A 12,400-nucleotide genomic window follows, 5' to 3' on the forward strand; every position below is an offset into this window, starting at 1 on the left:
TAGCAGACCTAGGTGAGGAGTCCAAACCTTATTTCATTGCCCAAGATCTGACAGAGACTGAGGAATATGTACTTAAGAATCTTCTCAAGAAATTCAAGGATATATTTTCTTGGACATATCATGATATGAAAGGTATTCCACCTTCCATGGTGCAACACACAATTCCCATGAATAGCATGGCTAAACCAGTAGTCCAGGAACGACCCTACCCAATGAATCCTAAGTATGCAAAGATTGAAAAGCTTTGTCAAATGTAAATTCATATACCCTATTGAGCACTTAGAATGGGTGTCTCCAATAGTTATTGTGCCAAAAAATAATGGAAAACTCAAAGTGTGTGTGGATATTAAGAAGGTCAATGCCACCGCTAGGAAAGACCATTACCCCTTTCCATATTCAGAACATGTGCTTGAAAGAGTTGCAGGGAAGGAAGCTTATAGATATTCAGATGGGTACTTTAGCTACAATCAAATCACACTTGCACTACAGGACCAAGCTAAAACTGCTTTTATAACCAAATTTGGAGTGTGCGCATTTGTGTTATGGCTTTTTGGCTTAACCAATTTCCCTACTACCTTCTAAAGATTGATAAACACTGCTTTTAGGGAATATTTGAGGGAGTTTTATGAATCTTTCTTAGATGACCTTTGTATTTATTCTTCTTGGAAAGAACATCTACCGTGTTTGAAAGGTGCAGATTGTATTCCATCTCATTAAATTCTTTCAAATGCCAATTTTGGGTTAGATATGGAGTCATTTTAGAACATATAGTGTCCAAGAATAAGATTTCCATATCTGAAAGAAAAATTAAAGCCATTGTTAATTTACCACTACCTACAAACTATAAAGGAGTTCAAAGGCTCATGGGCCATGTTGGTTATTACCGACAGTTTATTTTAAACTTTACCCAGATAGCTCGCCCATTGTATAACCTTCTTATTGAGTTCCATTGGACCGCAGAGTGTGACTATGCTTATGAGTTATTAAAAAGGTCTTGACAAGTGCTCCCATCCTACAAGTGCCCAATTGGAATTTAATTTTCCATGTGCATATTGATGCATCAAAATTTTATATTGGATGTGTTCTAGCTCAATCAAGAGAACATAAATTGAACTACCCCATTAGCTTTGCAAGTCATCAATTAAATGATGCTGAGAGGAAATACACCACTACAAAGTGGAAAGATTTAGCTATGATTGACGCAGTAAAGAAATTTTGCTACTACCTTCTTGCCAACAAGTTTGTTTTTCTATGTGGATCATCAAGCGTTGTTGTATCTAGTAAATAAACCTTGTTCACAGGAAGAATTAAATGATGGTTATTAATTCTTCTCTAGTTTGATTTTACCGTTGTTGTGAGACCCGGTAAAAGACATGTCATGGCGGATATTTTGTCTCACATACCCAATGGTGAAGCCCCTACTGGAATCGATGATGAATTGTCTGAAACTTCCCTATTCCTAGTCAAGACCATGCCGGAATTTAGTGAGAAGATTGTGAACTTTTTAGTTAATGGTTTTCCACCCGAAGAGCTTCGTAAGGATATAGCTCAAAAACTATTACAGGAATGTGAACCTTATTCTCTAATTTAAGGAACTCTCTACAAGTTAGGGAAGGACGATAACCTTAGATGTTGTATTCGTGAGGATGAATATTTATACATACTACAAGAAGCCCACATGGGTATAGCCGAAGGACATTTTTCAAGGGAGCTAACCGCTAGAAAGGTGTTGCAATTAGGCTATTGGTGGCCTACCTTATTCAAGGATGCATCACTTTTTGCAAAAGGGTGTGATGAATGCCAACATTACAAGATCACAGAACAAAAGGATAAGATGCCCTTACATCCTATTAAAGTGACTCAACCATTTGAAAAATAGGGTTTCATCTTTCTAGGCCTAATTAGTCTGACAGCTCATAACACTCAATCTCGATATATTATTGTTGCCACTGACTATGTGACAAAGTGGACAAAAGCCAAGGTGACACTCAAGGTTGATTCAACATTAGAAAATTTCGGAGGTCATTTGGAGGGCCTTGTAAGAAATTGTATTTCTCTCTCTAGAAACTTTTTTTAAAATGCACTTGCACCTTGTGAGTACATCCAAAAGGACAACTAGACACTCTAAAAAGTAGATTTATATTCCCAATCTTCCTTGAAAACGGTCACTTTTTTATTTAATGCGAGCGTCTTTTTCAGGAGGCAGGTGCGGTGCATTCAATGCAGCTTACGTCATCACTGAAAGTTGAAAAGTCACAAACTGTCAAATAGTGATAGATTTTGAGGCTTTTGACACCACCAATGCGTCCGAAATGCCAAAATACCCTAAAAACGAATGTCTACTTGTCTCATTTCGACATCCGAAGAGGCAAAAAATGTCAAAAAACCCCAAAAAATGGACTTTTTACTTAAGGCGCGCGAGGAGGCATTCTAAAATTCTAGAATGCCCCTCTGTGCGCCGTTAGTACAAAGCTTCTTATAGTGATTTTTGGACAATTATCTTTCAAGAAAGCCCTTTTTTAGAGGTTTTTTGACATTTTCCTCTCAAAAAGCTCCCTAAAAGAGGAAAAAAGGGACCTTTTACTAACGGCGCGCGAGGAGGCATTCCAAAATTTTGGAATGCCCCCTCGCGCGTCATTAGTAAAATGTTCTTTTAGGGGTTTTTGGCATTCTTTGCCTCTTTGGATGTCGGAGCGAGGCAATTGGACATTCATTTCTAGGATATTTGGTCGTTCCGGACGCATTGACAGTATCAAAAGTTTCAAAATCTTCCACCACTTGATAGTTTTGTAACTTTTTGAGTTCTAGTGATGATGTAAGCCGTATCAAATGCACCGCATCTACCTTCTGAAAAAGGTGCTCACATTAAATGAAAGAGAGTGATATTATATTTTTGCTAATATCAGTCTATTTTTCTATGTAACGTAGGCTCTTCTCTCATTGGAGGAGCTTATTTTTCTCTCTCTTCCAAAAGGCCCTCCAAAAGACCTCCAAAATCTCCTAATGATTCAACTGCTAAGTTTCTCTTTGAGAACATTATTACTCGATTTGGTTGTCCCCTTGAGATTGTGAGTGACATTGGTACTGATTTTATAAATGGAGTGAAAAAGGAATTCACGACAAACCTCATTATAATCCACCATAATTCTACACCTTATTATCCACAATCAAATGGCCAAGTTGAGAGCACTAACAAGACTTTACTTTCTATCTTGACCAAAACAGTGGAAGCTCATTGCACAGATTGAGATTTGAAGCTGACATTAGCTTTATGGGCTTATTGTATTGCTTACAAAGTGTCTATTAATTGTACACCATTCAAGATGGTAGATGGATTAGAAGTCGTTATGCCAAGGGAGTTTGTAGTTCCTAGTCTACAGGTATCTTCAGAAGAAGGTTGGGATGGTAACCCTTTAGTTGAGTATTTATACATCCTTGAGAGGTTAGATGAAGAAAGATAATTGGTTGTGAAAAATGCGCTTATGGAGAAAGAAATGATTTGACCATCATTTAAATAACAAGGATATCAAGGTTGGGGATAAAGTCCTTATGTATGGAGTGCATAAAGAGAATAAAAAGTTGAAATACGCAAGAAAAGGACCATATAGAGTATGGAAAATCACCCCACAAGGTACCATTCGTGTGGAAACTCTTGATGGAGTTGAAACCATTGGATTCCTCAATGGGAGTAAATTTAAAAGATACTATCATCCTTTAATCCAAGAGGAGCTGCGTGCCATCCATTAAAAAAAGGCAGCCAAGGCACAAGAAGAATTGAAAAAGATACAAGCTCAAGCTGAGGCTAAGGAGAGACACCAACGTATTAGACGCCAACGAGAGGCCAAGAGGATGATTGGTTGGACTCTGACACACCTCTCTGATACCCTATTGAGTTAAATAGCACCTATGGCAAAGTGCTATATAACGCCTTATTAGACACACGTGCTAAATATAATCTGCTATCATATGGAGTGTGGTGTCAGTTAGTTAGGAAAGCCATGTCTATCTGAGAGTACTATCCAAGTCAAGGGTTTCAACAAGAAAAAAACTACGGTTTTTGGAATCTTGTACACTTTTGTCAGTTATGACAACGGAGTCGTAGCTCAAGACTTTTTGGTCATGCCTGCTGGAACTATGGAAGGCAATATAAACCTAGGACGCAAGTGGATGTTAGCGACCAAATGCAGTATTGATTGGGGGACTGGGAGTGTCACAACACAGCCCTACCACTCAAGCAATAGTCCTTGAGATATCACCTCCTGAGGAAATACAACCCAAACATTGCATGTCCAAGGGGTTGAACCATCTATACCTATAGCCCAACCCTCTAGAGCTTCAACTTATGTAGCTGAAATAAAGCATGAGACACACAAGACTCATCGTAATATAACAAAGAAAACATACAAAGGGGTCTCTAAAGCTTCTTTAGCGATCATTTTTATGCTAAAAAACAGACGCCTTGTAAGAGACACCCCACTCACCCCAAGAAATGTAAAAAAAACGTTGCGTTGGATTCCTAAACGATTATTGAGAGCCCAAGCTATTATGAAAGGAATGATCAAATCTTGGTGCCTAAATGTAAATTGTGTTGTTACTTGTCACCTATAGACCCATGTGAGTCAAATCCTGTAATGATAAAGCCGATTGAAGACCGTGGAAGGGAAAGATCACAGAATATTATAAACCGAATCCAAAGCTAGTTTGGGTACCCAAGCGAGAACGACTTTTATCGCTCGGCTCAAACATAGAAAAAACAAATGAAGCTTCTTGCTCTTCATAGAGTTCTTCTATAAAAACATAAACTTCTTCACAACTGCCACCTACTACTAAAAATATACAAAAGAAAAGGAAAGAATAGCACCTCCCATTGTAAATCCATCGCCTAAAACAACGTTTCAAGTAAAATCATGGGAGAGTACCTTACCACCCTTGCAACTAAATGAAATGCCTAGGGTGGTGAAAAACTATTGGTCAAAGTCTTCACCCATTACAACTTGTAACAATTGGTTTCAAAAGGTGATGACATCGTTCCAAAAGCTATGATCTACCCAAGGAAGGAGGGAGTGTTTGCTAACATCCATCATTCACTTGCTCCCCTCTTAACCTTCATCCCTGACCTCTCAATCTCCCAATCTTAGGGAATATATATATATAGCCCTATACTCAAGAAAACAAAAATAAAAAAGTAAAAGAGCAAGAGCCACCAAAAAAAAATCTTGAAACCTATACATTCTAATACATGACCCAAAAAGCATAATAACACATTATGCACAAGGATACGACCTTCTGACATGACCCTTATAATATTTTCACACTAACCAAAATCTATCTGTGTGTATAGATATGGCTAGTACACAAGAGTCATCCACTCCTACCTTGGGTGAGAGGTACCCTCTCTACCTTTCACAAGTGTTTCACATAGTCTACCCAATGCTTGTCGGCGAATGGGATTTGGTAGATACATTAGCGTGTGAGAAAATTTTTGAGGAATTAAAATGGCTAATACGTCTCTTGACCACGACTGATCCCTTCTTAGTAGAGAATGTCTCTCTGATTGCACAAGCTTACCATTTTGAGCAAGATGACTATACACGCCTAGTGATATTCTTAGTGAACATATGTGCATCTAATGATGAGGAAGATTTACATGATTACACGGATGGAATGTATGGTCTCACTGATGATGAATTTATTTTTCTTGATGATGATGAGGATAGGGATTTAGACTTAGGGCTACCTATCGATCTATACAATAGCATGTTCCCTTGACCCTCTAAGGAGGTGCAAATACTTAAATTAGGGTTCTTTACGTTGTTTTGATTGTGTATTGGTGCCTCTTCCCATTAAAGTGCTTCCTAGAGGCATTCTTTGTGTTTTCTAGTGTGTAGAACGCATTGCAGTAGTTGGGATTTTGAACTTCATGCAATCTTTGCTCGTGGGGTTCATCGTTCAGTTACCCCCATATAATGTGCATTCGCGGGGTATTAAAAACCATCCTCTTTTAACATTTTTGAATGAATAAAATGACCCCTTATTTTATGATTTTTTGTCAAAATTGAATATAAAAACCCCTTATTTCAATGTATCTCTGTTAAGTTGTCTAAAATTTTTGTATTTTAGAACCCCTCTTTTTGAACTCACATTATACATTAACATGATTACATAGTGCATCTCCCAAGAATCTTTGTCTTGTTCACTCTTCGAATTGAGTGCGATCATCAATACGAACATGTGTTTCTTGTCTATTATCATTTCCTCTTGTCTTTTTTATCATCCATGTTTTTCTCCTTTAACTATGATTGGCATCACAATATTTAGCACATTTACTTAGTATTAAACATTAATTTTATGTCATAGTCCCTTGTCTAGGTTTATGAATCAAGAGGTCTGATTAAGCTAGTTCAACCAAGATAGACATTAGAGATTTTCTCTTAATACCATGAAAAATGTATTCCTAATTGTCAATGGTTACTTTAGGTTCTTAATACGATATTGTGTGCAATGTACTATTGCTTTCTAGTGGACTTAATCCCTCTTGACCTTTAGCTTAAGTATTATATAGGGAGTTTTATATTGTGATGAGCCTTGAGAGGGTAACATTTTCAATATGACCCCCCAAAGTTACAAAATTAAAATGCTGTGAAAAAAAAAAAAGTTTAAAAAATGTAAATCTCAAGCTGGAAGAGAAATCCCATCTTGATTTGGTACTTCACTCACATGTATTGTCTATGGTACTAAAGCCCTAAAGGTTCTTAATGTGGGTGCTTATCCTTGAGAATCAAAAAGTATAAGGCATACAAAATAAGCACACACGTCAAAAATTGAATCAATGTGGAAAACAGTTTGGGGGGTCAAATAAAGAAAATAACTTAGGCGATGATTTCATATGCGATTTCATTTATCATAGCTTAACTAGAAGGTCTTCTAGGTATAGCCTCTAGTCAGCCCTCGGACATGAAATACTTTGCTCTTCACGATTAAACAGCTTAATTGACCAAAGAGAATTGAGAAGCTTTCCCATGGTATTAATAGTTGACCTCTAGTGCCTCTCGATCGTTAAATTAACGACTCTAGACTTGTTTATTTTTTTACCTTTACAAGTGTTTATGCGTTTGATTATTTGCAGTTTAATATTTACTTCTGAAAATTTGTTTAATATTATGTTACCAATCAATTTGTGTGTCTATTCACTACATATTCTTTTCAATTATACATGTTCTATGAGAATGCAATTACTGTGCCATTTTTGGTTGATTTTGCAGTGTTTGAAGAAAGCTAGAGACATTCAATCTTAGATGCTCTTCCTCGTGCTCTTCCACCTTGATGAACGGGCTTCACCTCACTAGCTTCTGAGGATGGAATCTACATAAGCAAGGGGAGCATGTTAAGCACTTATGGACACCCTATCACCTTTGACGGACGCTGTAGCACTTTATTTGAGTCATGGACCGGGCTTGTCGGTCCTATGGATGCATAGGTGATTGCCGATGAGAGGCGTACCACTTATATCATTTTTATATTATTTTTGCTATAAGCGGGCACTATGGGCTCCCATGTGTGAATGGATAAAATTCATATAAAAGATCCATTTTGACTTAAAATCCTCATTCTTGAGGTGCATGCTAAAGAAGTGATCTTGCTCTACCTCTACCTTCTTCTCCATCCTGTGCTCACAAGTGTGTGTGTGTGTGTGTGTGTGTGTGCACGCGCGCGCGCTTCACAGAGAGAGAGAGAGAGAGAGAGAGAGAGAGTCTGTGTGTGTGTGTGTGTGTGAGATCAAGCATTACAGTGACATCGGTGACAGCAAGGCGGTTGAGCGCTACGACAGCGGCTCCCTCTTCTTTGTAGCATGGAATCCTTCATGACAGCAAGCATAGAGCGGTGAGTGACACACCATTGCCCCCTTTGAGCTTACTAGGATAGTCTGGTTATATGCAGCCATTTGTGGCTCGCACACAGTGTTCGGCAAGTCTCCAACCTACAACACGTGCAGTAGAAGCACACATTGCTCCTCGTTTTTATAGTCCATTTTTACTATTATCAATGATGCTTCATTTCATTTAAAATTACCTTGACATTGACACATTCACAATGTGTTTCACATCAGTTTATTACAACCCCTCGAGAACCCCTACCTACACATCATATATATGAGGAACCACCTACACTTGTAGATCAAGAAGATCAACTCTTCCCTGACCAAAAACTTGATCATGAAACCACCACTACACGCATTGGCATGATTTATAATTGTTATCTTTTGACTTTTAAAGGCCACCCTAGAGAAGATACTAAATGAATGCCTGGATTTTTTTCTGGAACTTCCTAGATCTTCTCCACACATTTCATCATTCACAATCTAGTTGATTCTCTATTGAGCAACTGAGGACAATTGCTATCCATGAAGGGACAAGACTCTGCACCCTCTTGTTGTTGTTAAGTATGGAGCCTGATTTACCCTTGTAATTCTCTGTGGTAAAAGCGCACATTTGTAAGGCCTCCATTATGAGGAGAAGCCATCGTGCGTGAAGGTAAATCACTCATCGGAAACCAAAATTTTCACAGTCAAAAACCAGGGGCAACTTTAGGGACCTTGGGGGCGGCCGCCCCCGAGACTTTTTTTTTTCTCACCGGAATATTATGGCCGGACAGCGGCCGGAAAGTGGTCGGAAAACAACCGCCGATGGCCGGTGGCCGGTGGTCAGAAGTCAATGGCCGATGGCCGGTGGCCGAATTCAATGGCTGGTGGCCGAATTCAAAAGCGGACTTGTCTTCTCAAGGGCGGCCACACATGGGCGGATTGGAGGGTCCGATTTGGACTTATCTACACAAGGGCGACTACACATGGCTGCCTCTCATGAGAGAGGGCAGCCCTTTTGGCCTATAAAAGGAGGTCATTTCTACACACATTTTAGAGTGTGAAGTTGATGCAACAAGGTGAGTGTGAGGTGGTGAGAGCGAAGTAAGGCGGGAGCTCCATTAAGGGTATAATCCCTTTGTAAACTACTTCTTGTTTTGAAGTACTAAAGCCATTGAGTGGCTGCTTTCCCGTGGACGTAGCCCACATTGGGTGAACCACGTATATCATATGTACTCTCTCTCTCTCTCTCTCTCTCTAATCTCATGTATGTAAATCTATCTCTCTCCATTAAGTAATCTACTCAATTATCTATTTAGCTACGTCTTATTTCCTAACAACTGGTATCAGGACCTCTATTTGCCACTAGGCGGTCTTTCAAAGAAGCCCGCAACAATGACAAATGAAGCATGGATTGTCCTTGATCGAAAGGCACTAGGAATAATCCGGTTAATCTTGGCGTCAACAGTGGCCTTCAATGTTTCGGAGATGAAGACCACGGAGGACTTGATGAAGTCACTTGACGACTTCTACGAGAAACCATCGGCATCCAATAAGGTATTTCTTATGAAGCGCTTGTTCAATCTAAAGATGACAGAGAATGGTTCAGTTCCAGAACACCTAAATGACTTTAACACAAACATAAGTCAACTTCGATCGGTGAAAATCAATTTAAATGACGAAGTGCGAGCTCTCCTTATACTATCATCTCTACCGGATAGTTGGGGCATCCTCGTGATGGCTGTAAGTAATTCTATTTCTGGCACAAATACTCTTAAGTTTGATGATTTTGTGGGTGTTCTCCTAAGCGAGGAAATACGAAGGAGAAGCACAGGAGAATCATCAAGTGCTGCACTATCAATTAAAACAAGAGGAAGGCCTAGGGAGAGGTTTAAAAACTAGAAGGGTCGTGATCTCTCAAGACGAAGCAAGTCACACACAAAGTCAGTTCTTGAATGTTGGAACTGTGGCAAGAAGGGCCACGTCAAGAAGGATTGCTGGTCCAAGAAGAAGAAGGAGACTGAGTCTAAAGACAACAAGCCAACATCGGAGGCCAATGTGGAAGGTAAAGTAGAGCAAGATGCTCTAATTCTCTCATTAGACAATGTGTCTAATTCTTGGATAGTAGATTCTGGGGCTTCATTCCATGCGACACCACACAAGCAACATTTCCAAGACTACACCAAAGGTAATTTTGGGTATGTATACTTGGGAGATGATGAAGCTTGTGAGATTGTCGGCAAAGGTACAGTTTCTGTCAAAACTGCTAACGGAAATGAATGGAAGCTTAAAGATGTTAGGCATGTTCCTTCTCTTCGGAAAAGTTTGATCTCTACAGGACAATTGGACGATGAAGGTCACAACATTGCATTCGGAAACAAACGGTGGAAGATCTCAAAGGGATCTTTGGTGGTTGCCAAGGGAGAAAAGGTTGGTACACTTTACTTGTGTACTATGAGCACGCAACCTTCAGCCACGTGAAACAACTACAGAAGTTGACAGTGCGGTGTGGCACTACCGGCTTGGGCATATGAGTGCCAAAGGAATGCAAATCCTTCAAACAAAGAAGCTTCTACCAGGTTTGAAAGAAGTGGACTTATAGTTCTGTGAAGATTATGTTTATGGTAAACAAAAGAGGATAAAATTTCAAAAATCAGGAAATGAAAGAAAAAATAAAAAACTTGAGTTGGTTCATTCTGATTTTTGGGGTCCTGCAAGTACACCATCACTTGGTGGCTCATTGTACTATGTAACATTCATAGACGATGCTACTAGAAAAACATGGGTTTATGTCATGAAGAATAAATCCGATGTATTTTCCATATCTCAAAGGTGGAAAGCCTTTGTGGAGAATGAAACAGGTACCAAGGTTAAATGCCTCAGATCCGACAATGGAGGCGAATATTGCAGTCAAGATTTTGAAAGCTTTTGTGCTGGCAATGGCATTCGGAGGCAAAGGACAACCCCAAGGACACCTCAACAAAATGGGATTTCAGAAAGGATGAACAGGACAATCATGAAGCGAGCACGAAGCATGCGGCTACATGCAGGCCTACCGCTTGAGCTTTGGGCGGAAGCTGTAAGTACGTCTGTGTATTTAATCAATCGGTCACCCTCAACGGCATTGGATGGGGGAGTTCCAGAAGAGGCATGGACAGGTAAACCGGTGAATTATGCATTTCTCAAAGTGTTTGGGTGTGAGGCTTTCATGCACATAGATAGAAGCCTAAGATCAAAGCTAGATGCAAAGTCCAAAAAGTGTTTCTTCATTGGCTATGGAGAAGGAGACTTTGGATATCGCCCATGGAATCCTGAAGATGGTAAAATCTTAAGGAGTAGGGATGTATTTTTTAACGAACAAAATATGTACAAAGATTACTTGGAAAGAAAACAAACAAAAGAAACAGGTGATGAGTACATGGAGCTTGAGGACGGTGAAGACTCAAGGACTGCAAACGATGACAATGTGCAACAACGTCAACCAAATGAGGAGCCTCAATCTATTCCCCGAAGATCTATAAGAGCAAGTACACCTCCAGAAAGGTTTGTTCCTTCCTTCAACCATCTCTTGATCTCAGATTCTGGAGAGCCGGAATCATACGAAGAAGATATGCAACATGAATCCAAAGAAGAATGGACGAAGAGCATGCAAGTGGAGATGGACTCACTACATCACAACCAAACATGGGAGTTGGTTGAGTTGCCTAAAGATAAGCGGTCACTTCAAAACAAATGGGTGTACAAGCTGAAGGAAGAAGAAGGTGGGAAGAAAAGGTACAAGTCTAGGCTTGTGGTAAAAGGTTTTTCTCAAAAGAAAGGTATTGACTTCAATGAAATATTTTCTCATGCTGTAAAAATGAATTCAATTAGGCTTGTCTTAAGCCTTGTGGCTGCTCATGATCTAAATCTTGAGCAAATGGATGTAAATACAGCATTCCCTCACGGTGACTTAGAGGAGGAAATCTACATGCTTCAACCAAAGGGGTATGAAGTAAAAGGTAAGGAGAAAATGGTTTGCAGATTAAAGAAGAGCTTGTATGGTTTAAAGCAAGCATCAAGACAATGGTACTTGAAGTTTGATTGATGGATGCACTACAAGAGGCTATTCATATTAGCGACGCTCACACAGCAACGCTCAAAAAAAAAAATCCCGGCGTCGCTATGAGCATCGCAAATTTACTTGTAAATTTGCGACGCTCATAGCGACGCCAGCTGGGCTAAAAAAAATAACAGAGAGCGCCCAAAAACTCAGATCTCAGATCTGAGTTTTTCGGCACCCTCAAGCAAGGAGTAGGTAACGCTCTCCCTCTCTCTCTCTCTCTCTCTCTCTCTCTCTCTCTCCCTCTCTTTCTTCTCCACACCACACACACACACACACACACGAGGAGAGGAAGGAGAGCCAGGTATGCTCCTTCCCTCTCCTCACTCTCATGTTCCCTTCCCCTCTTTCTGTCTCCCTCTCTCTCTCTCTCTCTCTCTCTCTCTCTCTCTCTCTCTCACACACACACACACACACACACACACACACACATAGTGTTTTTG

Source organism: Adiantum capillus-veneris, chromosome 23 (genome assembly GCF_014529385.1).
Source record: "Adiantum capillus-veneris isolate H3 chromosome 23, ASM1452938v2, whole genome shotgun sequence".
NCBI lineage: Eukaryota > Viridiplantae > Streptophyta > Polypodiopsida > Polypodiales > Pteridaceae > Adiantum > Adiantum capillus-veneris.